Source organism: Sceloporus occidentalis, unplaced genomic scaffold (genome assembly GCF_023333645.1).
Source record: "Sceloporus occidentalis isolate IW3139 unplaced genomic scaffold, rSceOcc1.0.p SCAF_5, whole genome shotgun sequence".
NCBI lineage: Eukaryota > Metazoa > Chordata > Lepidosauria > Squamata > Phrynosomatidae > Sceloporus > Sceloporus occidentalis.
Genome location: NW_028316985.1, coordinates 92,809,984 through 92,823,433, shown reverse-complemented (window position 1 = coordinate 92,823,433; position 13,450 = coordinate 92,809,984).

The window sequence follows — 13,450 nt, the reverse complement described above, 5'->3', positions numbered from 1 at the left end:
ATTGGTTCATGTATTTGGTTTAAATTTATATTCCCACTATCTGGGTTCCTAGAGCTGGTTGCAGCTGTAAACTGTGGTAAGCTCAGTAACATCAAAATGCCACATTAAACAAAAAAGCCATCAATTTAAGCTATAAGGAAGTCCTCTTTGGAAATATTATCTCACTGTTTTTGGAAATAAATCCAATTTACTTGAATTTTTCCAAATCTTTTACAAGGAAAAAAAGCAGAATGTATGGTAATATATACTCCAGGGAAAATAGAGACTTTTACTTCAGTTTGTGAAATTTGATAGAAAAAAGCCCGGTAGTAAAATCTCACTTGTCTGAGCAGAAGTTGTAATCTTATTTCCTTCTGTGGGCTGAGTTCTGAGCATTGTGGTTTTGGCTAGCCAGCTCTGAGACATAAGAGTGAACTGTCTAGTTGCTTACATGTTGCTTTGTAAAGAACAATGGAAGGAGAACAAAGGTGAGGAATCCTATGGGTTTCTCTATTATTGAAACAATAGACCATTGGCTGTCAATATTGCCCTAGTGACTTCTCTTGTTCAGTCATGGATGAACAATGCTTCCCAAAGTTTACAAAGGAAAATAAATATGAAGAGCTTAGTCTGTGAACAGATTCAATGGGTTAAAATAGTGTGTAGAGAATGTCTCACAGACTGTCAGCTCTCAAGAGAAAACAACTAAATGTAGGAGGAGTTAATGCACAAGTCACAGCAGAGTTGGGACTTGCCCCACATGGAATGCTGCAGCATGTCCATGAGAGGGTCAGTCTGGAAAGAGAATCTATGGAAGTTCAGGGATCAGAGTTGAAAAGCACATCAAAATGATGTGGCTAAAGCATGGTGGTAGATAATGAAATGAGCAAGAGGGAAAATGACAGGGCAGGGGAAAAATGCTGGCCAGGAGATAACAGTATAAGGAGGCTGTGAAAGTAGCCAAGGTCTCCTGTCCCAGCCCAGGATTTCCACTGCCCCGTTCCGGATTCGTTCCTTCTTGCTTGCCGCCCCTCACTCCTGGAGCCTCCTCCCCTTACAAGCATGACTCAACACATCTCTAACCAGCTTCAAAGCAGAGTTAAAGACCATATTGTTTAGGGAAGCATTCCCAGGGAGTCTGTGATTATGTCCTGGTTGTTCAGATGCTTGCCTCAATAGTGGATATTGCTGTTTTAACTTGTTTCATATTATGTTTTTAATTTGTTGTTTTAACTTTTAGATTGTACGCCATAGGCAGGCTTTTATATTCTTGATATTAACTTGGTTTTGTACAGCGCCGTGTAGATTTACGGCGCTTTATAAATAATAATAATAATAATAATAATAATAACAACAACGTGTTGAACACTGTCCAGGCAGAGTCAAGACTGAAAGTATTCCAAGCCACATCAGAAGAAACTGTAGGTTGGCTGGCATAAGCAATGCCCTCATCATGCTATGACATGGGAAAACAATACTACTTCTTTCTCAGCCTTCTCAAAAGGGATGCCAATGTACAGAAAGTAAACTCCAGGATATAATTCTGGCTGATCCATATAGATTCATGCTACAAATAAAGATCTGCAAGTAACACAAAGATTTGTTGATATGTTTGTTTCCTTTCAAGAGTTGACTAAGAATCATCAGGCAAGGGAGAAGCCAGACCAGTTTCAAGGATTCCCTCCTGCAACTGCTGAAAAGGGACCTTCATGGAAAGTACCAATGCTCTGTTTTCCTTGAACAGCTCAGTGAACTAAGCTAGTTCTGCTGATCTTATTTTTAAGGGAATGTAAAGGACACTCTGAAAGGAGGTTTCTATCCTTTAACATATATAAAACCCATCTAGATGTTATTATATAATAATTTAATAAATCAGTTATTAACCACAGGGTTGGTGGCAGAGATACATCTCAAATATGGACACAATGGAACCTTATAATAATAATAAATAATAATAAAATTTATTTGTATCCCGCTTCTCCAAAAAGATTGAAGCGGCTAGCCTGTACTGCCACATAGATTTGGGGTGTAATAATAATAATTTGTTTTATTTATATACCGCTATTCCAAAGATCATAGCGGTGAACAGCAAGTAAGCTCATTAGCAAGTAAGCGAATTTGCCCCCAACAGTCTGGGTACTCATTTTAGCGACCTCGGAAGGATGCAAGCCTGAGTCGAGCTTGGGCCCTTTTGCTGGTCTTGAACTCGCAACCTTGTGGTTTCGAGTGAATGGCTGCAGTACAGGCATTTAACCACTGCGCCACCAGGGTGTAGGCTAACTTCTGCATATACTGCAGATATCAAAGCCAAACATACTTATTTTTCTTTACCCCCCCCCCTCTCTCTCTGTCTCTCTCTCACACACTCATAGCAAAGTACAGATACAGGAGATTATTGCATACCTCTTTTTGCCCTATCCAGGTACGGGCTGGGCACGGCCTTAAACTGATCTTATCACATGCCTCTGTGCCCAACTCAGTCTCATCCTGTACCCAGACTGGACTCCTGGCGTACTTTTAGAATAATGGGAAAGTATCAACTCTAGCCTTGATAATGTGCATGCGAATGCAGTATTTTCATTCTTTCAGATAGACAGGAGAGCGGAGAGGAGAGTGCAAGAATCTAACTTTAATATTCACAACTCTGTCAAAATTTTAAACCTCACAGGTTCTACTATTATGCAGCAGTGGTGGCCACTGGCACCCATGTCAGTGTTGCTATGAATCCTGTCCAAGTTTTAGTACCTTCAAAGGTCCTGTCCAAGATGCTCAACTTGTTTTTGAGGAAAGGATTCAATTCCTTTAAAGCCTAGGTTAAAACCCACAGCTCATTTATTTATAGTAGGGGCATCCAACCCTACTATACTGCTACGAAAGACAGTGCTGCAGCTGCCTTTGGTGAAGTTTCCCCACCACCACTCCCTTCTCCTTTTGTGTCGTGTCTTTTTAGATTGTAAGCCTGAGGGCAGGGAAACGTCTAACTAAAAGATTGTATGTACAGTGCTGTGTAAATTTACAGCACTATATAAATAATGGTTAATAATAATAATAATAAATTTGTAGGCAACAAAACAGTAATGATAGCACTGCCAGCCATTCCTTCTATAATCCTGCCTAGTCCTTTCTATTGGAGGACTGGATAGTTCCCAAAGAGGCTTTGTTGTTCTCATTTACAGCGGAAGAAGCCATCTGGTCATCAGTACTGAGGTAAGATTCATCTTTGAGTCTGGTCATCTTCTGTATGTGGACTAGTGGAGGTGGCATCCATTATCATGTCCTGCTCAAACAGAAAAATAACTGGAGTTGGCCCTGGAATCTCTTAGCCTGAGTGAACTGCTGCAGATGACTCCCCATGGGCAGTAATGTCTCCCTCTCTTGTTTTAGAGAAGTAAGACTTATTTTTTATGATAAAAATTTAGAACCTTTTTGAAGGATACCTGGATGAGTTTTATTGCTGTTCTTTTCCCCCTTTGTACATTTTGCTGCATGCTATGCTGTTTTTATGATACAGAACCTTGTAGATTATAAACAGAATAAAATGATTTTATCTTTTCAAGTAATCTTGCCATTTTGAAGAGAGCTGCCTCTAGGTTCTAGCCTTTAGGGCCCCATTGAGACTAAGAAGTTTGCGATTAGAAATAAATATAAGCATTTCTATTTCCACCTTCTCTAAAGCCTGAAACTCTACAAGGAGGGACTAGTGGTGCCAGAATAAAAAAAAAAAGAGGCAACCGGAGAAGCAGATATACACAAGAGAATAACAATGTGGAGGGAGCTCTGGAAAGAAGTACTGAAGAGATATAAGAAACGGCAACAAGCCAAGAGACACAGTTGGCAGACAGCTTGGGGAAAAGGCTTGTTGAGCGCTTTGAGCTGAAAGAAAACAGGGAATAATAGGATGATGCAAAAGGTAAAAGTGGTATTTAGCTTGAAAGGTTGAAGTATAAGATACAAGCCGTTACTACGGAAGAAAGCTGTGGGAAATGAAAGAGAATGGGAAATAGAATGTTATGAAAGTCTTGAAGGAAAGCAGAAAATCTAGGTTTATCATCAGAGCAGGGACTTGGGTAGCCTTCTGACATACTAATAATTAATAATCATTATTTTATTTATATTTCCTGCCTCTCCCAAGGATCAAAGTGGGATTACATCATTAAAATAATACAATACAATCCAGAAAAGCAATCTATAAAATACTAATACATGAATACATGATGTAATCAGAGGTAGTTAGAAATCAGAAGGGAAAGTAAAGTGGTGGGAGGTTTCCCCCCCAGGGCAGTAATACAAAAAGAAAATATTTCAGACCCCTGTAAAGTTGCAAATGAATGCCTGATCTTGCAGTGCTGTTGGGGGATGTCCTAGTTACAGTCCCTTTACTAAACAGTGACCCCCCCTCTCCAAAATTTCCCACTATGCTATAAGCTGAACAAGACAATTTTTTTTTTAAAGTGGAGCTTTTACATAGTTAGAATTCGTGCTGTGTTTTATTGGTTTAAAGGGGGCATCACTCAGCTGATGTGCCAAAGTGAAATGTGCACAAAAAACCGGTAAGAATTCTTTTATTTTTCATCTGTGGATTTTTAAAAATAAATTAAGCTCTTCACTCTCCTGGGATGGCTGATGTTTCTCTCGTTCCTTTTTTTGTTTTTGTTTTTTTTAAAACAATTTTCTCTTATTTTGTTTAAACATATCACTTTTTCATCACTTTTGATGAAAATTATCATAATATTGAATGTCATTCTTGTGGTGGCTAGTAGAATATAGACAGGACACACAGCTGCAAAGTTTGAGCAAGGGCACCATTCAGGCAGTGCACAAAGAGCTGTGATTATTGATAACAAACATCTATAGGTCTGTTTATTGGTTACTGTGAAAGACAAAAAGTAACCACAAATATTCATTAAAAATAAGCTGCCACTCCTTTTAAAACTTTTTAAAACAATATTGCAATACACACAAATACATACATACAGTGGGTCCTTGGTATCCACTGGGGTTTGATTTGGACTGCCTGTGGATAATGAAAGCTGTAGATGCTGACCTCCCATTAAAAACCACGGCATAGTATTCAGCCTGATCTATCACAGAGCTCTGGTGTCTCACCAAATTATAAATCCCAGGATTCAGTAGGACAGAGTCATGGCAATTAAAGTGGTGTTAAACTGCTTTAATTCTGCACTGTGGATATTCCCCCAGTGCCTGATGAGAAAAGATTTCAGAATGCCCCCTGGTGCCTCAGTCATCCTCTGACCCCAGAGAAATGTATTTACCTTGAAATGGTAGAAACCACACCCACATCAACCAAATATCATGTCCATGTGCTAATTGTTATGTACAGATGCAAATGTGACATTCTTACACCTCAGTTAATAAAGCCTGCAACAGGTCCCTTTTATATAGAGGCTTTTTAAACCCATCCTGTTCCCCCTCTTTTCCTCCTCAAGTAGTTGGAGGGTGTGCTCTTTTTCTTTTTTCTAGCATCATTGGTATTGTAAGATAGATGAAAGAGGGCTACAGAAACACATACTTTTCATGTTGGGTTGCAGCTGCATGTCTACAGTAATCAATGCAATAATCAAAGGTTTTGCTGGGAAAGGAAAAGCCGGTTTCTGTTCAATCTGATTCTGCTGTAGTTGTGTGCCTGCAACAGGCAAGGTGTCTCCAGAATCCCTTACAAGTGTATGTGAAGAGCATAACAGAGAGGAAAGCCTGCCTCATCAGCTATTCCCAGCATGTTAAAAAAGCAAGCAAACATGTATCTGTAAGTTTGGCTACCAATGGATAATGCTAGACAATGCCACACTATTAATGTTAGAAGGTTTTAATAACTGAATCAGTTGGCATGAGTACCTTTGGTATGGAAGAGTGAAAGTCCATAAGGAATTTGAGGATCACTGCCCTGGTGGCATAGTGGTTAAATGCCTGTACTACAGCCACTCACTCAAAACCATATGGTTGCGAGTTCAAGACCAGCAAAAGGGCTCAAGCTTGACTCAGGCTTGCATCCTTCCGAGGTCGCTAAAATGAGTACCCAGATTGTTGGGGTCAATTAGCTTACAGTTGTAAACAGCTTAGACACTGTTAGTTCGTTATGAAGTGGTATATAAATGAAGCTGTTTGTTTGTTTGTTTTTTATTAGGAAATCCCTGCCAACAAATAGAATAGCTCAAATAAAGAAATTTTATAGGAAGATACCACAATGGATTTCACCTCAAGAGGCATTCCATGGAACATGAAAATTATTTTACATTTGGTTTAGGATATTTTAACTAAGGACCAACGAAACTGTTACAAAATGAATCACTAGAAGAACTGGGGAAGCTGGAGCCCAAAATACAGTGGTTACCATATATACAATTGGAATAGACTTAAATCTAGAAGGTTTTGAAGATGAGAGAAATGAGCTAGAGAAAATTCTTGTTAGCAAAGAGGTTTGACCATCAAAATAGAAATCTTAGAAAAGTAGAGGCTGGTGAAAGAAACAGCCATCCTTTGCTACATTTAGGAAGAAGCTTCCTAGGGGTTTCTTGAAGCTGCAAAATGTTGTTTACTTCTGCAAGCCTACTTGATCTGATGGTTTCATTTTACATGAATATATTGTAATTTTTTGGTGGGTTTTTCAGGCTATGTGGACATGTTCTAGAAGAGTTTATTTTTGACATTTCGCCAGCATCTGTGACTGGCATCTACTTTCTTCCAGGTTAGCATTCTCTGAAGATGCCAGCCACAGATCAGGGATGTAGCCAAGGGGGGGGGGGTTCTTGGGGTCCGGACCCCCCTTTCCATTAGTAAAATGAATGGTGTGTGCTGCTGCACCGCCGCACCCAAGCCTCATTATAATGGTGGCAATTAGTCTGGACCCCCCCCCCCCTTCCTAAAATCCTAGCTACTTCCCTGCACAGATGCTGGTGAAACCTCAGGAATAAACTCTTATAGAACATGGCCACATAGCCCGAAAAACCCATAAAAAACTATGGATGCCGGCCATGAAAGCCTTCGACTTCACAATATATTTTAAGGAGTTTATCACATTCAGGTTAGAACGGCCCTTGTAAAACGAGAGGTGGTGGAGAATGCTGTATATCGCACAGCGAGAACACCGCCGCCGCCAAGCGTTCTTCTTCCATTCTGGGAGCGTTCCATAGGGCCGATTTTCGGGAACACTTTCTCAAGCGTTCTCAAAAATCGGCCCTCTAGAACACTTCCCGAACGGAAGGGGAACGTTCTGTAACATTGGAAACATGAACTTTCTAAATGGGGAGGCAGTTTTGCAAGATCTGTGTAACTGTAGCCTAGTTTGTAGCAGGCTCAAAGCTTCCCTGTGCTTACATTGATTTTGCCTTGCTTTTCACTGACCTTATGCAAGATTCTAACCCAAAATATTTCTCATAACAGCTTGGAAGTAGTCTTGTGACAAACCAATTTTTTTCCTTCTTGTCCATTGAGAACTAGATGCTATTTTTTTTTAAAAAAATATTCGTTTCAAAAGTCCCACTTTCAAAAGGTTATTTTGTCTCTCCCTGTCGAGAAGTATTTTTCACAGATTTCATGAATGACAATAAAAGACAAGAGAGGCGAACATTTACACTAATTACGTGGAATTTCAGACTTATTTACCATGTCAACAGGAAGTTTGGCAGAGGTTTAAAGAACATGCCTCTGCTTGTAAAAATTTGAAGACACACAAAAAGAAAAACAACAACAACGAATTCAACAAATAAACTTTGGTTGCAGCCCCAACAAGAAATGGTAGAGTTAGGGGGATCGTGAAGGACCATCCAGTCCAACCCTCTTCTGCTCTGAAGGAATACATAGGAATACATAGGATCCTAGATGACATGTAGTCTGACCCCCTGATCAACTTCAGGATGGCATTGCAGGATGTGATCCTAAGGAAAATCTATCACAGGGTTTTCTTGGCAAAAAGAGGAGTTTTGCTATGGGCTGTCCCTGAAGCTGAGAGAGTGTGACCCTCACAGAATAGAAGGTGGAAGGGCAGGGTGGCAAATGGCAATGCTCTTCTGCCAAGCAGGAATTCTGCCGTGGAGAAATCCTAACTTTGGAAGGGAACCCAGAGGTCATCTGGGTACTCCTCCCAGAGTACCCTCAGATCCTCTGGGAGGAATTTGTTGCAGTCCACAAAGACCAGATTGACGGCAACCTCCCAGAGGACTTTTTCTGCGATCGCTCCCACTTTATGGAATAGCCTGCCAGACGAGATCCGTCAAATTGCCAACCATGAGAGCTTACAGAAAGCTGTCAAGATGGATCTCTTCCGGCAGGCCTTCCCGGAATAGATCCCGGCCATGTAACACTCCCCCCACAGACATATACAAGCGAAGACTCTGCCCACCATTATTTTATTATTGCAGTATTGTTTTTAGATTTTTATCGTCTGTAATTTTAATGGATGGAATTGTTTAATCCTTTTTTAAGGGGGGGAATTGATTGTGGAAACAAAAAGCGGGATACAAATTAAAGTTTTATTTTATTATATTTATTAGTTCAACCCTCTTCTACCATGAAGAAATACCTAGGATTCCAGGGTTGAACTTGGAGGCTGAGAGCATGTGACTTGCCCAAGGCCACCCAGTGAGTTTTTATGGTGAAGTGGGAGGCTAGAGTTCTAATCTCAGCTCAGCCATGAAAATCCACAAGATGACCTTGGACAAGTCACACTCTCTCAGACTCGGGGACATTCTGAACTCTCTCCTTTTGTTCTCCTTTGTTTTTAAAAGCAAAGTTGTGGGCAAAGATGGAGAGGACATCACTCTAACAAAGGAAATAGCCTCTGGTAAAACCCAGTATGAATGGTAGCTTTGCTTAGGCAAAATACTCAAATCCTGGCCATCGAATTTTCAACTGATCTTACTCCTTGATCGAGAAGTGCTAATAATTTCTTCTCTTTAAAAAGCTTTCAAAATCTTCGATTAACAGACATTTCTTTTGTTTATCGAATTTTGACGAGAATTCTTTACATCACTTATTGGAAGAATGTGAAGTGGTCCATACAGTCTTTTATTTCTAGTAATGATTGTCAAGGGTTACAGGAAGGAATAGGTCTTTCACTCTGCTTGACAACACTCAGTGCTCCAAACTTAGAGGGGAGATTTGATACTGGATCGCCTATTGTGCCTCCTATTGATCGCTGTGGAAGTTACACAGATGGCATTTTTACCCTACATCTCATCTCTGGCCTCAGAGAGGTGACAAAACAGAGATACTGGAAAGTGAGTACAATGGACAGGAAAGGAAAAGGACCTACATCTTCTTGATCCACAAACTTTTCAGGCAGATAGTGAAACATTTATTTTAAAGTAATACGTTTGCTAACCTAAATACCTTAAAGGTACCTGATCCCATCTGATCTTTGAAGGTAAGCCAGCTCAACCCTGGTTAGAACTAGAATGGGAGACTACCAATAAATAAATAAATAAATAAATAAATAAATAAATAAATAAAACCAGGTGCTGTTGGTATATTCCACAAGAAGGAATTAGTGAACCACCTCTGAATATTCCTAGACTAAGCAAACCCTATGAAAACTTAATGGGATTGTAATAAGTAATAGATAACTTGAAGGCACATGCGTGCATGTGTGTGCATACATGTGCGCGCGCGCACACACACACACTATGCTTGCATTAGTAATTAGTTTTTCTTTTAAAACATTTTCCTTATTACAGTCATACTTCCTTATCCACAGATTTTTTATCCACAGATTCAAGCAACCATAGATTGGAAATATTCAAAAATATATAAATTCCAATAAGCAAACCTTGATTTTACCATTTTATATAAGAGACATCACTTTACTGTGCCATTGTATTTAATGGGATTTGAGCATCCATGGGGGGTCCTGGAACCAAACCCCAGTTGATTCCAAGGGCCCACTGTACTCAAATTATTTTTAAAGTTTTATTTGTCTCATAGAAAATACTTTTAAAATATGAATTTGGTTGAAAAAAAAGGTGTAAAAATCCTCCTGAATGTCCTTGAAACCCAGTATTTCAAATGTAGTAAGTAAGCATTACTTGTTACATTTAAAAATTAACAGTTACGAAGCTCATTACATTACCTGGCAAAATTACATCTTTATGCCCTTATCACCTCCAGAACAAGACATTACACAAGCTCTGCTCTTAGCCATGCTCTCCTTCCAACATGAGAAGAATTTTTGGTATGCTTCTACATGTGTCTAACCTTACCCCCTTTCACATATTGCAAGAGCAGAGGTTTTTTTTCATGAAATGAAACCCAAACTGGCTAAGCTGACACTTCTCCCTGTTGGCAAAACTTTAGCAGGATGTTAGACATTTTGGAGGCTCTGATGTTGGGACACATCTTATCTCTCCCTGCTCCCCTCCTCCCCACCACCACCAGTTTTGGGCTGCAGCCCTGTCCACTGTAAAACTGTTACGGCAGGAATCAATAATTAGTAAACTTACAATGACGGAGACAACAGCCAGAAGTTCATTAGCTCAGATATGCTGTTTATTTGCTATAGCAAAGAGACTGACCCTTTGAATCACTTCAAGAAGAGCCAGCCTCGAAGGTAGGCTGGTGGCTCTCCTTTATGCACAGAAACCACAGAAACCACAAGCTGTCACAAGTGTTCAGTTTGACCAGACAATTACACCATGTCTCATTCTTAGTTTCTGCAACTTAAGCTAGCCTAAGCAAGTCTATATTTGCAATCCTTAGTGTAGCATCAGCAAGCTAGCAAGTTAACATGTGGCCCCCTTGTCCCCCATGTCTCCCCCTCCCCTATATATTTCCCGTTAGTCTAACCGCAGGACAGAAATTTCCCGTACAGCGAATGTCAAGTATACTACCTATGCAATTTTGGTTATCCCTTGTCACACATCTCTTACAGTTAGGTTTGGCCATTTCTTGTCACATAGCAACTTTGAATTGTCAATGGCTTCTAGTTATCATTTATTACCTTTAGCCCTTAATTTAGTCTCCTTTTTACCCTATCAAAACTTTAAAGCAGTTTGCATGCACAGATACCATTTCTCAATGCAACGCTTACTCTCAAAGCCCCTACAAAGCCCTCAGTGAATTTAAAATGTATTAAGTTAAAATGATCTCACTGAAGAAGCTCTGTTATGTTATCATCATAAAATTTTTTCAAATGTTACAACAAATCTTGCAAATGTTAATGCCTTAGAGCCAATCTACTGTGAGAAAGCCTGTTGTTCTCAAAGACACATTCTGTGATATCACTACTAACGTTCATAAACTGCCCATATGTGACTATTGCTATCAACACCATATGAAAGTCTCCATCCCTCAAGAACTTGGTGTTTTTATATGTTCTGATTCAATTTCACATTAGGAGAAAATGTTGGCACGCCTCAGTGTACACCTTGATAATCTCTTAAAGACAAATGCTTCCATATACTTATTGGCTTGCAGCTCCAAAAAGCCAAGGAAATTGATAGAGGCTTTGGAATATTTTCAACAGTGGTTACTGGCTGCTGTTAACCTTTTTACAGTATGCATAATATATCAGGGTGAAAAACCTGGATTCTCCCCTCTTTGAATTTCTTCTAGAGCATTTGTGACATTCCAAGATACATCAGGAAAACATACTGTTGAGAGACACTTCTAAAGTATTAAAACATAGTTCAGAAACCGGATATGCAATATAGCATGGAAAGGCAGCAAAACAGATGAAGTGAAATCTTATTGGTAGACTAAAATAGATTTAGGTTGATGGTACATATCAAGATGTTGATTGTCTAGGAGTGTCTTACCATTTGTATGCCAACTATCTTAGCTGTCTTAAACTAGAGTAATGTCAGAAACAACAGTTCACAGAGGACACAATCACCATTTGGCTCTTACTTGTACCCATACTGCTCTAAATTAAATTCCAGGAGAAGAGCTAGCATACTGTAGACTCCTACTGGCTGCTCTGTATTACAGATATTATCAGGCATTGTTTTTATAGCATAAGGAAGAATCACACTACAGAGTCTTTGCAGAAAAACATAAAATCCTGGTGATCAAAACACATTTTGTCTCAAGGCAACCTTTACAATTCAGAACAGGTCACAGACATCGATGGGAAAATGTGTGGGCAGCATAGAATATGGATAATAATATGTGTGTGTCTGTGTTGGTATGTTGTCAGTCTTATAGTTCAGGGCATTTCATTATGATCACTGGGAATAATCAAATAAATTGAATTAATAAAAGAGTGGTTCATTGCTTAATTGAGATCACATATCAATGCCAAAAAGCAAGGACCTTAAATGCCCTTTATGAAGGAAGCAAGCTAAGTGAAATGTTTATGAAATTATACAGGAACCTCTATAATCTGCATATCTGATGTTCCACTCCCCAATTTGAAATGGCTATGAAAGCCATAGTCATTAGGATAACCCCTTGAAGTCACTTGACCCTCTCCACAAAACCTTTGTGCATGCCACCAAATTTTTATCTGTCACCTCATTATTATCCTATTCATTTCAGCCCTAACCATTTTCTAATTACTTGGAACCTGGTTGGCATAGTCATACTCTAAAACTAGAAAGAATAGATTTCATTGGGAAGTTAACAACATTTAGTCTTCTGCCAGCATCTTTAATCTATGTAGCTTCTGTAATCATGGACCCTGAAGAAAAGTGGGCAGGGGGGATTCAAACTTGTCCAGAAAACAAGGCTAGCAAAGTCTGAGCCTTCCTCAAACCACCTGGCAAAATTGGACCACCAAGAGTCTTATGTTGTTAAACCTTGTCAGGCATTATCAATCAGAAGTCTACTAAGGAAAAAGAAATATTAAAACAGTGGTTCTTGCTGAGCTTTCCCAGGAATAATAATGGCTTCCTGAAAGCTACCCTTGTGCATCCTCGGCCTCATTCCCACTACCTTTTAAATCAGATTGCAAATCGGTTTGAACTGGTTCAAATGACCCTGGTTCCCACTTAATCCAAATCACCGAAGCAATTCCGAGAGGGGGGGGGGGCATGCTCCAGATCCATTTAACCCACGCTTTTTTGACACTGATTTTTCCATTTCTTTTTTGATAAATCAATTCTGCGCAAGTGTGAACCATGAGTGGATTGGAATCGATTCAAATTTCCCCTTCGGCCACCTGGAACCGAATAACTTTGAATCGATTAATTCATGAATGGGAACCACAAGTGGGTTATTTTGATGGCAGAAAGTAACAGAAAATGTGATCGGGGCAAGCATAGTTAGTGTAAACCATGATCGGATGTCGAATCGATCCATTGATTTGGATCATACACTGATTTATCTGTAGGTGGGAAGGAGTCCTTTACTTGAGAGTAGGCTACACTAGACACATGGGGGTACATCCTAGTGCCCATAAAAATCTTCATATTTAAGTCTGTTGCACTGATAATGGATAATGGAAGTTTCTGCAACAGAAAAGTAATCTACTCTCCCCAAGCAAACAGCTTCAAGTAGGCAATAATAATAACAACTTCCTGGC